We start from the raw sequence: 20908 nt of genomic DNA, 5'->3' as shown, positions 1-20908 counted from the left end.
TTTTACACTATCATCTTGTATTATTTTAAAAAGTTACGGTGAACTTTAGGGGTCATCGTGTGCTCCTGTTTAGCCACTGGGAGTCATTTCCAATTTCACTTCCAGTTTAGATTATGGGATTATTACCATGGTATTAGTGCCGGATAAACTGTACTTAATGTTAACAATGCTTTGTTTGAAACGATCCAACAAATCATAGGATGCTGGAACCATTTGTGGTACCAAGGCTTTCTGTCACTTGTTTTCATCCCGCTAACGCACAGCTGGGCCTGACATCTGAACACGGCCCTACAGTGAGTGAAAACTGCTCAAGAAGGCACTTCAGTCACTGACCTTTAGATCTCTAGTGTGACAGGATGTAAGACAGCCACTGTGGGTTCTCTTAAGGTGTGATGAGAAGGGGATTTGTCTCACAGTTTGGTCTGGTTTGAAGATAGGATGATTTACTCCTTTTCCTGGTGACCACTTGACATACAGACACTTGTGAACCAGCCTGTCCATGATCCATGCCTACCTACACCTTTTGGGGTCCCTGTCAGTGGCTACTTTTTTTAAAATGCAAGTAGGGTTGCTCCATTTTGGTTCAGTTCCATCATGTGCAATTGCTGGGATTGAACCAAAGCTGTTGTCTTAAACTATCATTTGGCTGGAGATGCTTCATGACACTGGGAAATTGAAAGCCTCCTTTCTTATGCTCCTCAGTGGAGAGCGAAAGTGAGATGATGTGCAGGGGCATGTGTGTAAAGTCTTTGTAAGGCAGTGAATTGTTTGCTCATCAAGTCAATAAAGTGCTCTACCACTTAGAAATATATATATATTTTTAATGGAAAGCTTCTATCCACTACCCAAGGAGGAAGAAACAGGCACATACAAGGAAGGGGATCTCTTTTTTTCTCTTTGCCTTTAAAGGGTGGAAGGGCCAATTAGGATGGACTGAGGTGTGCGGTGGTTTCCTGCCCAGAAACAACTCAATCCTTGCATTTGGATGCTTGGATTGTGCCCAAAAGACACATTGCACCTTGAAGTGACCTGTTGAGCATGATCTAGCCTGTTCCAGGCCAGGAGAATTTGGCTGTCTGTTCACACACCCATTTATTCCCTCCCTGGCCCTTTTGTTCACTGGACCTCCAGGCTGGTACAGGCAGGTTGGCAGATATGCTGTATAGGCAACTGGGAAGAGTGGTGAACAGGGAAGTGGTAGGAGGATGTGTATACTAATCACTGATTTGGTCACACGTATTGTTCTTAGCCGCAGCCCTTTGCAAAATGCAAAATATGTACAAATATTCTGAGTTGTATCTGTGATCACTATCATTAGTTAGAAGTTACGGTGAGTAAAAATACATTATTTTTAAAAAGGAAAGAATTAAAAAAAGAAAAACTAACTTCTAGAAAATTAACAGCTTTGTGTTAAACATCTTTTCCTAATTTTTTAGGTTTATGGTTGAAAAGAGCCACACACGAACTCTCTATTTATCCACACTGATTAGTCGTTTTTAAAATCATAATGGTCATCATCATCTTTATCACACCCAGTAGCCTTTGAGAAGTGAAACCTTAATTTGAGATATAAGAATATAGTTGCAAGGGTTTCTATATATTAGGGTCCCAATAAAACACAATGGGTCAGATTGTCAGGTTCAGGACATGCAATCCTGAACATGGCAATGCTAGAATGCCATCAGTGACATAATAAGCAATAACCACAATATTCAGACATATCTCTGTGAATGATTTCTAGAAGTAAATCTGTGTAATAAGCTACATATTCAGGAAGTTGTTTTAACCTGTAAGTGTGACTTTGACTGCAATCTTAATCTAACTGGAAAGTTTTCTAAATAGAATCTGTTTGATGGTTGTTGTGAGTTTTTTGGGCTCATTGGCCATGTTCTGAAGGTTGTTCTTCCTAACGTTTTGCCAGTCTCTGTGGCCGGCATCTTCAGAGGACAGCACTCTGTGCTCTGGTGTAGTTGGCTTGGGAGTACAGTATTTAAGGCTGTGAGATAGGCTTTTGTCTTTTTCTGTAGATGGGTGATTAGTGTGTCTTGTTGTGGGTGTATTGTTGTGCTAAGGAGAAGAGATTATCTGTCCCTGTGGTTGATGGGTGTCATTAGCTGGTCTTTTATGTGTAGTGATCCCCTGTTCTTGTGGCTGGGTAGAGTTTGTTGACCTTTTGCACACTGTATTTTTGAGAGCTGGGAGCCAAGTTTTGTTGAGCTTCACACTTTCCTCTTTTTTGTTGAATTTCTGCTGGTGCTTGTGGATTTCAATGGCTTCCCTGTGCAGTCTGACATAATGATTGCTGGTGTTGTCCAGTATTTCAGTATTTTGAAATAGAATTTCATGTCCAGTTTGTTTTAGGGCATGTTCAGCTACTGCAGATTTTTCTAGTTGTTTTAGTCTGCAGTGTCTCTCATGTTCTTTGATTCTGGTGTGGATGCTTCGTTTTGTGGTTCCAATATATACCTGCCCACAACTGCAAAGTATCTGGCCGTGAAAGCCTTCAAGAATCTGTTTCATTTTGGGGAAAGTAGAAATCAAACCTGTCCACGGGCCATACATTCACTAACTTCCTCCAGTTCTTTCCTTGTGCTGATGCCTGCAAGAACAACTTGAAGAAAAATAATTTAGCTGATTTCTGCTTTTCCTAATCCTTTCTAGTATAGCACCCAATTCCTTCCTTCCTTCCTTCCTTCCTTCCTTCCTTCCTTCCTTCCTTCCTTCCTTCCTTCCTTCCTTCCTTCCTTCCTTCCTTCCTTCCTTCCTTCCTTCCTTCCTTCCTTCCTTCCTTCCTTCCTTCCTTCCTTCCTTCCTTCCTTCCGGTTCTGTCAGTACAGTATAAATGGGCCAATGTGATTCCGTTCAAATCCAAATCCAGTTCACTGTTGGAAGAAAACTATTTTTCGGGTTTGTTGCTTCTGAGGCTGAAAGCCAGATTTCTGTTGGATGTCACATGCTAATAATAATCCTGTTATGGGGTGTAGCTTTCCTGTTATAGGATCCTGTCAGATCCTCTTATGGGATGTAGCTTTCTCCAATTTGCTGCACTGTAACTCCCATTATCCCTAGCTAGTTTGATGGGGCAAGCTATCTGCAGAGCAGCAGGTTAACAGGGGTCATCAAGAACCATTCTTAACCGACCAGATAGGCGGGATATAAAATAAATAAATAAATAAATAAATTGCCATTTTCACTTTCCAGATTTTTTAAATTTCAGTGACATTACACTGTTCAGAACATGCAAAGCAAAAGCAAGTAAATTTTTTAAATGCATATGAGAGATGAAAAAAAAATCCCAGTCATTGTCATAGTTATTAAGGTTACTCATATCCCAAATCTGGACAGTTTACAATAACGCACAATAAAATACTAAAACAGCAATCAGTGTGAAACCTCAAACAGTTCCATCACAATAAAAATATAAAAAGTAACAGGGCATCCAGAAAGGAAGAGAGTAACAAAGGAACAGCGTATGGGGAACTGAGCCAAGCAAGTTCACTCAGTAAGGATGGTTTTCATTGTCACTCTAAATATATTCAAAAGAGTCAGTCCTCAAGGACTAAGCAGTTCTACAATTTGGGTAGCGCTATTAACAGTTCTTAAATGTGCATGCCCGTAAGGCTTGGATGGAACAAAAAAGAACACAGCAGAAAATTGTGATTTTTCATCCAGGTAACTACCAGTTATATTAAATTTTGTTGGAATGTTGTCAATTCATACAGATAAAACTCAAAAAGTATGTACTAGACCATATGCTACATTAGAGCAATATATTCTGTATTCGTGTACAGTATGCCTTGGAAGGGAATCATGTTGAGCTAGGTACATTCAAGTTCACTTGTTCATTGCCACATTTGAAGAAAGGCCTTCCTGTACAGTATTTAACACGCTGCTATGCTTCTGTTTCCTACCTTACTTTGCACTAATTGAATTATGAAAGATCTTAACTTTCTGGTACTTAATCAGAAGAGAAGGAAAGTCTAAGCTTGTAGAATATCTGCTGAAAGTAATTTCACAAACTTAATGAAATCACAGACCTCCTGTTTTGATATATGGCTTAGCATTTCTTCGTTCTTACATGCTAATACAAATGAAGAGTAAATTGATGTATAAACGTTAAACGAATTGTGTAGATAGAAACTGGCTATAATAGTGCCAGCTTCATTTAAGATGTTGAATTTTGACATTTCTGCCATCTTGGATTCATAGTATACGTTTATTGGTTTCACTGTTTTTTGAAAATTCGTAATGCCACCCAGAGTAGACCTTTGGTCTAGATGGGTGGGGTAGAAGTCTAAGTAAGTAAGTAAGTAAGTAAGTAAGTAAGTAAGTAAGTAAGTAAGTAAGTAAGTAATAAATAAATAAGTAAATAAGTAAATAAGTAAATAAGTAAATAAATAAATAAATAAATAAATAAATAAATAAATGCATTCCCCTCGTCTGCCACACACCATCAACTAAAAACAAATACAAAGGCAGCCATGTTTCCCTTTCTCTGCAATTTTGGACTTGAGGCTGAAATTTAAACTCCAGGTTTCAACATTTATTTACTTGAAGAGTTAATTATCTCATTTGTTCATGGTAAAAATCTCAGAGCATCGGACAGATACAACTGTGGCATTCAGCTCTGCTCTCACTTGTCCGTCACAGCTGGGCAGGGGAACCTCAGCCAATGAGAGGACGGAGGGTGGTGCAGAAGTGGGAGGAGCTGGGTTATATAAGGTGTGTGTAATGTGTGAGAGGAGATCAGAGCAGTTTGGAAGATGAGTGATTAGAGAGATTGATAGAGAGTGAGAAAGAGCCTGTCAGTGAGGGAAAAGTCTGTGTGAGCTAGTGTCTGAGAAGCAGTGATTGACTAATTGATTTAATACCAGTGATTTACCCTTTTATTTTTGTGTAATCAATAAACATTTTTATTTGTTTGAAAGAAACACTTGTCCTTTTGATTTTAAGGATAGGTTGGTGGCAGTAGTTTTGGTGAAAGGTAGTGAGCACTCTTAGAGGCCTGGAGGGGTAAAGGCTTGAGAGTGGCCTGCTACAACAACGTATACCGTTTTAACTGTAATTAGCATAAGACAGTGGAAAGAAAACTGAAAACAAACTCAAGAAGGGAAAAAAAGACGACAATACAATTAAAAGACGAGAAATGTACATCTGAGGATACCAAAAACAAAAATACCCCAAACCATCCAGCAACCAAAAACAGTTAGACTATTAAAGCTTCAGGGGGAAAAAATGAGCTTCATGACACCTAGGGTAAAGTAGAAGTCAAAGGAAATTGTCTTGAGGTTCTCCACCATGGGGGTTCTATTGTTAAATTCTGCCAGTTACCTTCAGTTACCCCCCCCCCAAAATTGCATGAGAACAGTATAGAATATTCATTTATTTTATTTTATTAGATTTATACCCCGCCCATCTAGAGCAAAGGTCTACTCTGGGCAGTAAGTCTCCTTCCATGGCATAAATAACTCAATAACCCAGGTGTTTACTAAAATTTCCTAAATATTCATACATATCCTCATGTACTGATGTAATTAACATAATTATTTATCTTACTAAATCTCTATGTGGACTTTACAATAAAGATATATGTCTCCTCCAGTTTTGTTCCCCAAGCTTTCCTCAGAGCTTTCAATCTATGTTTTAAACATTCCCAAATTTTAAAAAAAACAGTCTGGAGATTAGGCATGAAAGTAGTTTTAAAAAGAATGAAACCCAAGGGAAAATGCTTCACAGGTCCTGGCGAGAGTTTGCCTTTAAAATGGAATGTGCATGTCTGAAACAAGGGGACACACCCCTTGGAATCCTGGCCTGTTCCTTCTTCGAAGGTATGAGTCCAAGCACTATTGGAGCAGATCCTGTAATCTGTGCCTGTCAGCAAAGCATGAGTCAAATGAGTATATTATGTGGCAAGTTGTTAGATGACCTTGCCTTTCTGTAAATGGGCTGACCCAATTTGGGCCAGCTCAAGAAAGTCTTTTGGAGATAAACAATCTCAGGAAAGGAACAGAATAAACTGCAAGCAGTATTCAAGGAAATGCATATTGCTATTGGTGATATGCTCCCCAGGGGCATTAACCCTGTTCTTCGGTCCCTTTGAAACGCAGCGGCTGCACACCATTCTCCTGCCAGAACATTACACATTTCAAGTATAAACACGTTGGATTCTATAAGATCAAACCAAGGTCAAGGGGAGGAAAAGTAATCACTTTTAAAGAGTCCCATCAGGATGCAGTTTTCCTCATATTCTTTTACAGGGACATTTTCCGTCTGAAACTTCTGCCTTAAGATGAAGTGTTCTGAGATATTAGACATCCCAAATACCTACAGATTCTTTCAAGTCTCCTTTCATGGCATAAAGTCGCTCCAGGTATTTGCTGCCTACTCACCTTGACTTCATGTTGGCATTGTAGCCACCTTGTTGCAACTGTATATTTAAGAAGAGAGAAAGAAACAGAGGGATTTTACTAGCAATCCATTCACTTATATGTTTATGCCTTGTCCTTCTTTCAAGGCTATAGCAATAATATGATACAGTGTAATATCATTGTGCTTCTTGGGAAGAAAAGGACCTTGGCCTACACCCTCTCACTGATGGAAAGAGAGTCCACAGAATGAGACAGGTCTGTAAAACATCCTACTTGAATAAGCCTTAATTGTTCTAGACAGAGATGATGCTACAGTGGCTACTGGAGTGGCTTGCCAGTTCCTGCTCCAGGTGGATTGTGTTTAGTCAGAACTCTCCACTATGACCTGTCCATCTTGGGTGTCCCTGCACGACATAGCCCATAGCTTCTCCTAATTACTCAAGCCCCTTTGCCACGACAAGGCAGCAATCCATGAAGGGGAAATAAAACATATACTAACTACAAACGACCAATAAGAAATTAAAACATTTAACAAAACAAAAACAAATGTCACCATGGGCAATTCTCTATAAAATAACAGAACAAAAGGAGTAAAATCAGACGGGGTGAGAATGGAATGCTAAGTAATTACTGAGTAATGCCACAATCCCCAGAACTTGGTTAAATAGCTTGGTTAAATCACAAATGGACAATATAACAGAATGAAAATTGAGGATTCCTGAAGAGGTTATATTTTGGAGATGAATCATTAAATCAGTTGTCACATTTAAATGCCAAGTTGTCTGCTGATTACTGTGCATAGTTTTCCATCAATGTAATACAAAAACACAGTGGTGCAGGCCTGCTGAGTGATCTATAGCGAGGATTGCTGGTTTATGGTAACAGCTGCAAACACAAAACCCAAAGTCAAGCTGGAGCTGAAAATGGTTTTTTCCCTGGTTCCTGCAGTCGCTAGATTTGGGGAAAAAGGCTTCAATCATGGATTTCTCCAAAGAACTTTGTAATCGTGATTTAGAGGATTTGGCATTTAAGCCCTGTAAGTAGTCCTAGGCTATGCCAAGAAAATAACAAGAAAAAAAATACCAAACATATTGCCTTTCTTTGATGGAACACAGTAATAAGCATGAATGAAAATGACAGGAGACATGTTAAGCTAAGACTCATCTTGACCATGGACAAACAGGAACATAGGTGGAGCTAGAATTAATGGAAGGTGGTACCAGGCCCAAGAAAGTGTGGTTTTGTCCTCATCCTCTTCCTTGATTACAGTCACAACACTTCAGCCCTTAGGGCTGCAACTCAGCCAAGTTATTTCAAGGTGTCTGGATACCTCCTTCCTTTCCATGCTTTCCTTATTTACCCTGCAAAATGACCATAATTCTCAGCGGAGCTATCAGCAGGTTCACAGCTCTGCTTTAGTCCAGCGAGCAGAAGGCGTTAGTTTGAGAAGCAAGCAAGCAAACCCCAGTTTTTCCATTGGAGGGCACCTCTCCAGAGACTCCCCTTCCCTTTGTCCTGATGAGTAAGAGCCACCTATAAGCATGCTTCCTGTTAGCGTCTGTTAAGTGTCTGGGGGCAGAGACTAATAGATGTCTGCTCCTCCCTCTTTCTGGCCAATGTGAAGAAAGAGAATCCATGATGCTAGCAAAAGGCTGGGGGGAAATAAAGAAATAAGGTTGCACTGGTGTTGGAGACAGCTGTGGTCACTGGAAAAGACAACCATGGACAAGTTTGCCAGTGGACAATTTTTCTACCCCAAAGTAATAATCAGAGGAAGGGAAAGCTCTTTCCTAATGCTGTGCTCACAACATAGAATCATAGAATAGTGAAGTTGGAAGGGGGCCTATAAGGCCATCGAGTCCAACTTCTGCTCATTGCAGGAATACAAATCAAAGGCTATCTGCCAGGTGGTTGTCTAAATTTCTCTTGAATGCCTCCAGCTCTGCAGTACTCAGTACTTGCTGAGGTAATTTGTTCCATTGCTGTACTGCTCTAACAGGACGTTTTTCCTGATATTCAACCAAAATCTGGCTTCCTATAATTTGAATCCCTTTCATGGATTGCTGCCTTGTCGTGGCGAAGGGGCTTGAGTAACTCAGAAAAGCTATGGGCTATGCCGTCCAGGGACACCCAAGATGGACAGGTCATAGTGGAGAGTTCTGACTAAATGCGATCCACCTGGAGCAAGAACCGGCAATTCCACTCCAGTATCTTTGCCAAGAAAACTCCATGGACAGAAACAAAAGGCTAAAAGATATGACACTGGAAGATGATCCCCTCAGGTCAGAAGGCGTCCAACATGGTACTGAGGAACAGCGGAGGACAAGTACAAGTAGCTCCAGAGCTAATGAAGTGGTTGAGCCAAAGCCAAAAGGACGCTCAGCTGTCCATGGGTCACGAAGAGTCGGACACGACTTGACGAGTAGGCAACAACAATGCCCCGCTTAACAATTACCCCGCTCTACGATGAAATTGCTTCACGACAATGTTTTTGCGATCGATTTTGCGATCGCACAACGATGTTTAAATAGGAAAAATGCTTGATGATGATAGGTTCCCTGCTTTGGGAACCGATTGTTCGCTTAACGACGATCAGAAAACAGCTGATCGTTGGGTTTCAAAATGGCTCTCCGCTGTGCAAAATGGCTCCCCGCTGTATTAGGGATGGATTCCTTGCATTACAGGCACCAGAAAATGGCCACCCTATGGAGGATCTTCACTGAACGGTGAGGTATTTCACCCATTAGTTTTTAATGCATTCTAATGGGTTTTTTACTTTCACTTGACAACAATTTCGTTCTACAGTGATTTTGCTGGAATGGATTATCGTTGTCAAGCGAGGCACCACCGTAACATAATCTCAGCCCATTGTTGCATGTCCTGCACTCTGGGATGATTGAGAACAGATCTTTCCCCTCCTCGGTATGATAGCCTTTCAAATGTTTGAAAAAGGCTATTATATCTCTCCTCAGTCTTCTTTTCTCAAGGCTAAACATGCCCCGTTCTTTCAGTCTTTCAGTTTCCAGCCCCCTGATCATCCTTGTTGTCCTCCTCTGAACTTGTTCCAATTTGTCATAAAACTCCCATTATCACTCACTGGCTAGGGGTAATGGTAGTTCCAGTCCAATACTCCTAGAAGGTGGTGGGTTATAGAATTAGTAGCACAACTCAAGATGATGGCATTAATCATAAGCCTGAAGAGGAGAGCATGATGAATCTAAGACAATGTCCTCACTATGTTTTTGCAAGTACTGTACGGTAACAAATTCTTTAGAACTAATCCCTTTTCCCCAATAACCAAGAAGCAACTATTTTACAATAAGATTGGAATTCAATGAGAAATACACTCCATTTGCCATGTGAACATAACTATTAGTTAGGTTCAGTTACTATTATAATTGTGGGAATGTGACTTCATTTAATGGTTGTGGAGGAAGGGCATTCCAGCTGGTTCACGTTGTGCCTCGTATTGCTGCCTTGTGCTCTTTTGTGGTTGCTGAGATGGTAACAAGCTATATGGGAAAATAATGTTTAGTGCTATGAGACAGTGGCTAGTAGCATTTAGTTGTATAACTATGTTGGGGCCTTGAAATTATAATGAATTACTTTAAAAGTTACTTTCCAAGCCTCGGTGTTTTAAATTTGTGTGCTTTGAATCTGCTTTTCGCTCCATTTCCTCATTCCCATATTTCTTTGTACCCTATTCCCTCCTTCGGCTCAATCTTAACAAGAGACAGGCATCCATCAAACAGGATACTACACGCAGAAAGCAAAATTATAAAGCAAACAAAGAGATAAAGATCTCTTTTTTGTTATATGTACAAAAATCATTTTTGTACATATAACACAGACAAACATTTCTACGGCCCTCCATTGTAAAAGTTTAAACAATTTAACGCAAAGAAATAACTTTTCAATGCATACTATTAGCACTTGCTCTGGTGGGCTACCCTCGCCAAAAACTGAATAAATCACTGTCCATAGGGTCTGCAGAACAGGTGATACATGTTTCAAAAACTGCTTTCTGATTATGGCAATTCAGCTAATTTGGGTATTGAAATATGTCATTTATGAGGACAGCGGCACCATCATTTTTGCCATCTAAAGCAGGCTTGAAACTGGCTTACTAATTTCTGCTGTTATCATTTCAGAAGAGAAGGTGGGGGTGCCCTTTTAGTTCATGTTGTGCTGTTTTTGTTTCTTGTGTTCGTAAGATGTTCTTTTAATCATGTGTTTGGTTTTCTTGTATTTTTTTTTAAATTTAAAAAGTAAAACAAAAAAGGCTTATTATTTCACAATGAATTATTGTTTTATTATTATTGCTATAGAATAAAAGTATAATTCCTACACAAAATCTGGGCATGATGATTGCCAGAGTTGTAGTCCCAGTTAAAAAAGCTATTCAGATAGCTATTATTTTCCCAAGAAATCTTTCAATAATCTTTCATCTCCATGTACAGTTGGGGCAATTGTACATGGCTGACTGTCTGAAGCCAGCTCTCTATGGATGGGATGCCCAGCCTTCCTCCACTTACTTGTTTATCATCATTTTTTTTTTTTTTTTTGGCTACAAACAATCTATGTTCCTGCTTTTGTATGTAAGACAGTTCATTCAATATAACAACTTTTGGGTGACTAAAACGAATATATCTGGTGTGATTTCTTGTACTGCATTGATCGTTTTTATCCAGTAATACTGAAAGTGGTGCTGAGGGAGACAAGGACAGGGCAGGGGGAGGTAGGCCTCTTGTACTGGTCTTACAGTTCCGGCACAACACTGTATTTAAGCTCAGGTCTTGTCCTGCCGGGCTTTGCAAACACAGAATATCCTAAGCATTCCTCCATTTTACAGTCCATTATGGTCCATCGTACAAAGCCCTACATTTTCAAAACATGCAGTTAACTTTTCTAACCACTTATCTTTGTTTTACAAGTATGAGGTAAGGAGAATCCTCCTGTGTATCTCTTGGGCAAGCTGCACAGTCCTAGGATGTGCCCCTAGAAGAAGAGAATGGCAAGCTACTTCTGAGGGCTCTCTACCTAGAAAACTCTGAAACAGGTTACCATAAATCATAATTGCCTTGACAGCACATGGTTAAAGGCAAAACAAGCCACCTTTTCAGAAAATGTCAAGCATGTTGACAAACGTTAGCTGTTTTGGAATTTGGTTAAATGAATGGGGGAAGCAAAAGCATGCAGAACAGTAAGAGCAGAGGTGGTCTGACTTCCTGAAGGTGAAGAATGTAATAATCTACAAAATTTAAAATTGGCACATGGTACTGTGCTGTGTGTGCCGGTTTTTCTACAGGGAATGGACTCATGAACTTTGAAACTGGATTCCATCAGAATTATAAAAGTCTTTGAAATATGGAAGTTTTGCAGGACCTAAAAGTTTCTTGGATCCAAAGGGTGACCAAGGAAGAAATACTAAGGAAATGAATGAAGATCCAGAAATCTTATAAAATGGAGTATAAAATGGAGTATGTTAGAATACATTAGTCAGGCAGGAAGAAATGAAAAGTACAGGTTGTTGCCACCGATCACCCAAAGGTAAAGCAAACACAAAGAGAAGAACAAGGAACAGAAGAAATTGCTGGATAGCTCAGGGGCCTAGGTCTCCAGCCACAGAGGGAGAGGTTGGGAGTTCGATTCCCCACTGTGCCTCCTTGACAGGGGCTGGACTTGATGATCCTTAGGGTCTCTTCCAGCTCTGCAGTTCAAAGGTTGTTGTTGTTGTTGTTGTTGTTGTTGTTGTTGTTGTTGTTAGCTGAATACAAGAATAGCTCTGTATAACATCCACTCTCTACAGCAGACAAATGGGAAAAAGAAGACAATGAGGCTGAGGAAAAAATTTCTCTTGTGTGGAGAAACATACTTTGATGGAATTTTAAACTTCTCACTTTCACAGTCCTCTAATCCAACAAATGCAGATTTCTAAGAAATAATGTGTTAGTGGAAAGAGCTGGCATCTTTTCACATTACAGCAAGACATTAATTTGTGTCAGATTTGGCCATCTTTGTGCCAAGCTGTCATAAACAAGGAAGTTTGCAAATTCTTTCTGGGTGCCTTGCTGTGTTAGATTTAGCCCATCCCCTAGCCAAGTCAGCAGAGGATGATGCCCGTAAAAGCTTGTATACTCAGAGCAATTTATCCCAACAATTTCTGCATCTTTTAAAACTTTTAACAAAATGGATTTTTTTTTCTTTCTTTCTTTCTTTCTTTCTTTCTTTCTTTCTTTCTTTCTTTCTTTCTTTCTTTCTTTCTTGTCTGTCTCTTCAAATTCTGCAACTCCCACCATATTCTTAATACTGATGATTTGCCATCCTTATTCAGGTTTCTGGCCTGTTCCAGTAGTTCTGGACATTATTGGGTACACCAAAATAGTGCTTGGAATGTTATACTTGAGATGACCAAACATAGCAGCATGTTGAAGTGATTCATAAATGAACAGCATATTCCAGAGCATCACCCCAGTTACTGTTCCACTATGGACAAAGTAAATACTCCTTGGTAACTCTTGGTTTTCTATTCAACCAAATTAATTGTGCACTCCACTTGAATGGATGTGATTCAGTTTGCTATAGGAAATGTTTATGATGGAGGACATGAAATCCTCAGTGAGTCTGTGGGCTACCATCGCTGAAATGTATCAATATTGAATCAGCTGATGAGACTCATTCTTTGGTCTGCTAAATTGTTCCTCCGTTACAATTTGGAACAACATACAGCCAAGAAGTATTTAAGATGACACCTTACATAACATAAGAACATAAGAAGAGCCCTGCTGGAACAGGCCAAGGCCCATCTAGTCCAGCTTCCTCTATCACACAGTGGCCCCACCAGATGCCTCTGGGAGCACACGAGACAACTAGATGTCTCCCGATACCCCTCCCCTGCATCTGGCATTTGGAGGTACCTTCCTTCTAAGCCTGGAGATTATACATCCCCATCATGGCTTGTAACCTGCGATGGACCATTCCTCCAATCCCTTTTTAAAGGCATCTAGGCCAGATGCCATCACCACATCCTGTGGGAAGGAGTTCCACAGGCTAACAACATGCTGAGTAAAGAAATATTTTCTTTTGTCTGTTCTCACTTTCCCAACACTCAATTGGAGTGAATGTCCCCTGGTTCTAGTATTGCGTGAGAGGGAAAAGAGCTTCCCTCAATCCACTTTATCCATCCCCTGCATAATTTTTTCCTTCTCAATCATTTTTCCCATCAGGTGCCTTTTCTCTAAAGAGCCCCAAACACTGTAGCCTTTCCTCATAAGGGAGGTGCCTCAGCCCAGTCATCATTTTAGTTGCTCTCTTCTGCACCTTTTCCAGTTCCACTATGTCTTTTTGAGGTGTGCTGACCAGAACTGTACGTAGTACCCCAGTGCCGCCTTACCATCGTTTTGTACAATGGTATTATAATGTTGGTTGTTTTTAATGATACCTAGCATGGAACTGGCCTTCTTCATTGCCGCTGCACACTGGGTTGACACTTTCATTGAGCTGTCCACCAGCACACCAAGATCTGTTTCCTCATCCATCATGGATAGCTCAGAACCCATTAGTTGATAACGAAAGTTTTGATTTTTTGCCCCAGTGTGCATTACTTTACATTTCCTTATATTGAAACACATTTGCCATTTTGCCACCCATTCTCCCAGTTTGGATAAATCCTTCTGGAGCTCTTCACAATCCCTTCTGGTCTTCACTACCCAGAAAAGTTTTGTGTCATCTGCAAACTTGGACACCTCACTGCTTATCCCTGTTTCCAGGTCATTTATGAACAGATTGAAAAGCACCAGTCCCAGGACAAATCCCAGGGGCACACCGCTTTTCACCTCTCTTCATTGTGAAAATGGCCCATTGATACCTACTCTCTGTTTCCTGGTTCTCAACCAATTCTCAGTCCATAAGACGACCTGCCCTCTTTTCCCCTGACTGTGCAGTTTTCTCAACAGCCTTTGGTGCGGGACCATGAAAATCCAGATAGACAATATCCACTGGTTCTCCCACACTCACGTGCCTGTCGACCTTTTCAAAGAATTCTAAAAGGTTTGTGAGCCAAGACTTACCCTTACAGAAGCCATGCTGATTTTCCCTCAGCAAGACTTCTTCTTCTATGTGTTCTAAGATTTTTTTCTTGGATGAGGCTTTCCACCGTCTTCCCTGGAACAGAAGTCAGGCTAACCGGCCTGTAGTTTCCTGGGTCCCCCCTCCTCCCCTTTTTAAAGGTTGGCATGACATGTGCTATCCTCCAGTCCTCTGGCACTATGGCCATTTTAAGGTAGAAGTTGTATATTTTAGTTAAGAGATCAGCAACTTCATTCCTCAGTACCTTAATAACCACTGGGTGGATGCCATCTGGGCCCAGTGACTAATTGATCTTCAACTTATCAATTAGGTCTAAAACATCTTTTCTTTTAACCTGTATCTGATTTAATTCATTTGTCAGGAGGGGCCGTTTGGGCAGCAGAATCTGCCTAAGGTCTTCTGTTGTGAAGACAGATGTGAAGAACTCATTTAATTTCTCTGCAATCTCCCAAATCCCCATTTACCTCCCTCGCCATCCAGAAGGTCATCTGCTTCTCTGGCAAGTTTCCTCCTTCCTCCACCATGCTGCTTGCTCTGGACATCTTATATAATAAAGGGGAAATTTTCCCAAATGTTTTTGTATTTTGTGTTCCTATGCACACTTTTTGTACATTTTTATTTTGGCCTCTAAAAGTATCACGTTAATATGCCATTTGGGATTTATTTTGTGCCAGATGGCAACCATCGCTATTGTCACAGCTCCATTGTGGGTCACTTCAGCGTGTCATGGCATTCATTGGTCCTGACCACAAAAGTTCTAATTTTCCCCCGTCAATCCTTCTCATTACTTCTAATTTCTTAATGCACCTCCCTAGTTACAACTTTTATCTCCATCTTCTTCCTCACTTCTTTGTAAACACTGTATCTGTATAACATGCGTATGTTTCCCATAAGTCTCTTTTCAAAGCCCACATAAACAAACAAACAAACAAACAAATGTGGAGTGGCTGTATCTCAGTGGTAAGCACCAGCTTTGTAAGTTCACTTCCTGACATCTTAAGATAAACAAGTTCTCATCTGCAAGGTCTGAAACCCTGGGGAGTTACTGACCCAGAAAAATGGCCTAAATTAAGTAAGGCCATCTTAACTTAAGTAAGGTGACATAATGCATTTGCTGGCATGCATGTGATCCAAGCCAGATAATGCATTAATTTGCTCAGCTGCAGAGACGGGTATGCAATACTAATTGCGATGAATCAGTCATTAGATAAAAGGGCGAAAAAGGATGGCCCAGACTCCTTGTTAGGAGCCATGCCCAGGCTCCAGAATAAATTACATTTTGGACTTTGCCAAAATATTTACTTTTCCAAATTTCAACGGTAGAAAAATGCTCTCTCAAACTTTGCATCCTTCATGCTGCCATCTAGTGGGGAAAAGGATAAAATATCATGCATGAAATTTGGAGGGAGAAATCAGTAGAATATATTGTGTAAAAAGAGAGGCATATCAATACAAGGAAAAGGTGGCATAAAGTTCCCGTGACTGGAAGATACTGCACACAACTAAGCTGACATATACTGAAGAGAGCCCTACAGTCTGATGCTCTGCTGAATCCTATTATGTGGAAGGACATTCAGCGCCCTCCTTGAAGTGATGGCAAGATTTTTCAATTGGGTCTCTGAGTTTAGAATCAGTTTACTTTTTGTGTGTGCAGAATTTAGATGTTCTGGGCAAGGTCAGAGGAGTTGGCAAAAGCTGGCAGAAGGGATGGGGAAGGCATGGCCCTCCAGATGTCATTGGACTTCATGGCTAGGGCTGTTGGGAGTCATGATTTGACCACTTGTCCAGGCATGTAAATGAGATACAGAACTCTGTGCACAAACTATGTAGCCCATGAAGGGCACATCATTTCTCACCCTTGACCACAAAAGAGATGTCTTCTCTTCAAGCAGGTAGCCATGTAAGTCTGCTTCAGGGCATCTGACACAGATAAAAACAAACAAAATCTTACACCTTAAAGATTAACATATTTATTTAAGTGAGAGATTTTGTAGATGATGATCCAGTTCCTCAGACAAATGAAGCATTGTGGTCAGGCTACAGGTTGATATACACAGAGGACATGGCAAAGAGGAAGGGACCAAGTGGGATGGGGGAAAGAGGGCAACAATGGGCTTCCAGAATGATGGTGGCATTGCTAATACCAGCAGTGATCAGTCAAAATGCTGATTACACAGATACGCTTTTACCACCAATCAGATAGTTCTCAAAAATGTGCTGAGGTAAGAGTTATGTCAAAGAAACATACTTTTTGTTATACCTATACTCAAGACTGGGCTGATGATCTATACGGTTCCTTCCAGTTCTGCAGTTGTTGTTGTTGCTGCAGCTGATGATGCTGTTGTTGTTATATAGTGCACTAGGAATCCTTGCTCCCTATTTAATCCTTTAGGTATACCTTGGAATTTATGAACAGACACTCACTGTGTCTCTTGAATTTTCCTTTGTCGTTCCTTTTCTTCACAGTACTTATTTTGAGATCTGTGACAGAGCATCCACACAGTTTGAAGTACTGTATTTGAAACCAGCTTCTGCATAAAGCAACTTTTGTGTGTTGTGATTTGTGTCCTTTGTTCTTTAGTGGAGAGATTGCCCTGTTTGCTCTGCAGACCTTGAGTTCCCATTTTCTCTGGATGGCCATGTGGTCACAAGAGGTAGAACCTCATCTTAATTAATCTTCGGATATTTAAAAATGGCATGGGGTAGGAGCTTAGTTTAAGGCTTGTGTAAGTCACCCCTTCTAGTTTACTGTTTCAAACCTGACAGCATCCTAAAGACTAACAAGATGCATTCGGTATAACCCTACATGTAGATTGCAGCCACTTCAGTTTATGCAACATGAAATTTATTTATTTAGTCAGTTTGTATACCACCCCACAATGCATACACTCCTCTGGGCTGTTTGCAACACATTAAAAACACATCTAAATACAACAAATGCCCAATAATTTATGCCTAAATAGGTAAAATCTTGTCCCTAGCTAAAATCTAACTTTCAATAAAATTAAACAGAATAAAATGGATTTGCGCATCTCAGGTAATTTATAAAAGACAGCTTCAAGTAATACGGTTTTGACTAATTTCTTAGAAACAGTGAGGGAAGGTGCCTGATAAGCCTCTATTGGAAGTTTATTCCAAAGGGAAAAGGCTGCCACTAAAAAAGCATGGCTTCTTCCATTGACACTTTTGGCCTCCTTTGGTGTCGCCATTTTTAACATCATGGACTGTGAGGAACAGGTGGGGCAGGTAGATGTTTTTTGGAAGAGATGTTCCAACAAAATTTGTGAGTGTAAGGTGCTACAAAAAGAAGATCATGCTCCAAAAAGAGGACAAGAAAGAGAGAGGTAGAAAGAGAGAGAGGAGCACTCCGATTTGCATAAAATTATGTAGGCTATTTATCATTTTAAAATATAAAAATAGAATTTGCAACATCAACAACAAAAATAATGTTTAACAGAGTTGTACAATGCATCTCACTCAAGTGGGAAAATCTGTGACTTGCACTTGACGTCTTCACTGGCTGAGACTGCTGCTGTCCAGGTGCCCACCACAGAGGGTCAACCTCAGTGGCCCTGATCTCCCTCTTTATGGCTCCTTATCTTTAGAACAGTTGTGGACTGAACTGCTCCACGATAAGGACTGTTCTCTAGCAGCCCTTCAAAGGAGGACATGTGGCTATCCTACCGTTGCTCCTGTTTTCCTTTGCCTTCCTTGATGTTTGCAGTGAAAGATTAATTAGGCAATCACTTTCTTGGTATGAAGTTAGGGGACTCTTCCTTCATGTCCATCTCTGGTCTGTAGACCCTCCCTCCCTCTTTCCTCAGGCCCTTCCTGTCCCCTGTTCGTTCCTCAATGCCTCTTAGCACATCCACCCTCTTCCTGACTCTCCTTTTTCCAGACGCCTGGTTGCATTATGAGATTTCCCTTCTGCTGAAAGCATGAATAGCAGTCCATAACTGGGAGAAGACATTATTTCCTTTGAACCAGATATTTGGTGGGTTAATCCTGAAAAACCAGCAAGATCATAGCTTTGCCTGGTTTCTGAAAGACCCAGCAAGGAAGCTGGACACAGATATCACATAGTAAATGACTGCCAGAGAGATTGTCTGTTGATTCCCTTTTTCTTTTTCCCTCATGAACCTCCCAGTTGAAGTCCAATATGCATGCTCAGTCCCAATGAGAATCCCATCTGGAACAGGCAGGGCTGGAGGCACTGGACTTATTACTTGCTGGGACTCAAGGGACCAGGATAGGTTTTTACAAGCGGCTAAAACGAAGGAGGAGATCATATGGGAAGGTGCTAGGCTCCTATTGTTTCCGGATCTAACTCCTATAACACAGGGCAAAAGGGAAGAATTAACTGTGGTTAAGGGTGGGGGGCAGGGGGAGAGAGAAAAGGTCACGGAGAAAAATGTGTCTGCCTCATTTTCTCCTGGCTGCCAAAACAGCATTTTACAAGCAGTGGGAGCCGAAGCCCTGGTCTTTGGGGCAGCCAAGGCAGCAGCTCCTAAGATGGAAGGCATGCATAAAAAAAGGATCTACTTGGGATTAGTTGCTACCCAGCTAATGGGAGGATCTGGCGTTGTGGAGTTGGCCGGCAAGCCACACCACTAACACAGGGGAGGAGAGATGGAGAGAGACAGCGTTTCCTTTTGGTGGGATAATTTGTTTTTGGTTATCCTTCCCATTCACCCTAACTATGAAAAGGTTAGAAACAAACAAACAAAACATAATTGTTTCCTTCCCTTCCTCTGGAGGCCTGTTTAGGCCACATTGCTATAAACTTCTGTGTCCCCCAAACCCCAAATGTGACAGAACTAAAAGCAGTTGACCTTCTAGGATGTATCAAAATGTTGTGATGTTTTTGGATTCCCTTTGGATTCATGGGCCAAAAGGGCTGGCCCTTCCATCAGGCCAGCCCTTTTTCAGGTAGATGATTTAGAATTTTGTGAAAGGGCAGCATATAATTATTATGATGATTTTTAAAAAATGAATTATTATTTCTTTTGCTGCAAGGCAAGGGAACAGGTGCTTGAGAGATTTTCTGCCTCTGGTGTCAAAATATCTTGGCTGCCTTTAGGGTATTCTGTGTCCTGGCTTTTCAGACAAACACAATTTACTGCTCCTCACTAGGCCCTGTGACTGAAATTAACTGTGATGTTAGAGAAATGTGGAGTTTGAGAATGTTTATTTATTTAGTTAGTTTGACTTTAATCCAGCCACACTAGTTATGGTGGTGGTAGTGATGATGTGAAAGCTCTCATATTCATCAGGGCAATGACACTCTGTGTGCGTGTGTAAACTTTCCTTATAGGATGTTCACATGCTTTCTGAAACTTTTCCTAGCTGCTTTATTCCTTCAAGAGAAATAAGGATCTAGCATCGGGGGGAGGCAGGTGTTTGAGTATTTGCCTCCAAATGTTGAAGGCCATGCCGCCCATTATGACTCCAGTCCAACCAGTTTAACAAGAGGCTCACTGTCTGCCTTTTCTGTTAGCCCTTTCCTGCCACTTTCTTCTCAGCTTGCTAGTTAAGGCAAATGGGGATAGAATTGCAAATTTAATACAGTAGTACCTCAGTTTACATACACCTCGGTTTATGTAATTTCTGGTTTACAAATGGAAATCTGTTCAAAATAATGCTCAGTTTACTTTTTTTGGGGGGGGGGGGTTTGGTTTGCAAAGAAAGTTTTCCCATGCCTGGAGGTTTGTAGTGCCACCGCCGTTGCTATAGCAATCCGTGTTTCAGTTTATGAAATTTTTGCATTACGTAATGTTCCAGAGAACGTATAAATTTCATAAACCGAGGTACTACTGTACATTTGCTAGCAAAGCTGTGTGTGCAACAGAACTCAGAAATAGCTAGTTATAGATCACACCATTACCTATAACTAGTTACTTTGGGGGTAATGACGATATAACTAAGCTACATCTAATAAGGATGACATAACAAGTAGTTACAAAGTTATTTTGTTAGTGTAATTATTGTTTTCTCTTTACCTTCGAAAGTTAATTTTAAAGAGAATTTTAGATGAATTTTGATGGGAATGTTTCAGTTTTTGTGTTATCAATCCTGAATGACAAGGGAATAATTATTTTGTTTTGTAGTTTGAATTTTTGTGGTACATTATCAGAATTGGCCATTAGAGGGAACTGTAGAGTAATTCAGTGGTGCAGTGGTTAAACTGTACTATTGCTGCCAAAACTCTGCTTTTTGTCAGTGTTCAATACCAACGGATCTGGCAGCCAGCTCGAGACTGACTTAGCCTTCCTTCCTTCCAAGATTGGTAAAATGAGTACCCAGCTTGTTGAGGGTGAGGTGTATGTGTAGACTGTATAATTATTTTTTAAAAAAATTGTAAACGGTCCAGAAAGTGCTTTAAGCACTAAGGGGCAGTTTATAAGCAGCACGCTTTATTTCCTTATATTTTTAGCAACAACTATGCAGTTACC

The sequence above is a fragment of the Pogona vitticeps genome, chromosome 1 (genome assembly GCF_051106095.1).
Source record: "Pogona vitticeps strain Pit_001003342236 chromosome 1, PviZW2.1, whole genome shotgun sequence".
Taxonomy (NCBI): Eukaryota; Metazoa; Chordata; class Lepidosauria; order Squamata; family Agamidae; genus Pogona; species Pogona vitticeps.
The sequence above is the reverse complement of the archived record's forward strand: the minus strand, read 5'-3'. Positions refer to the sequence as shown.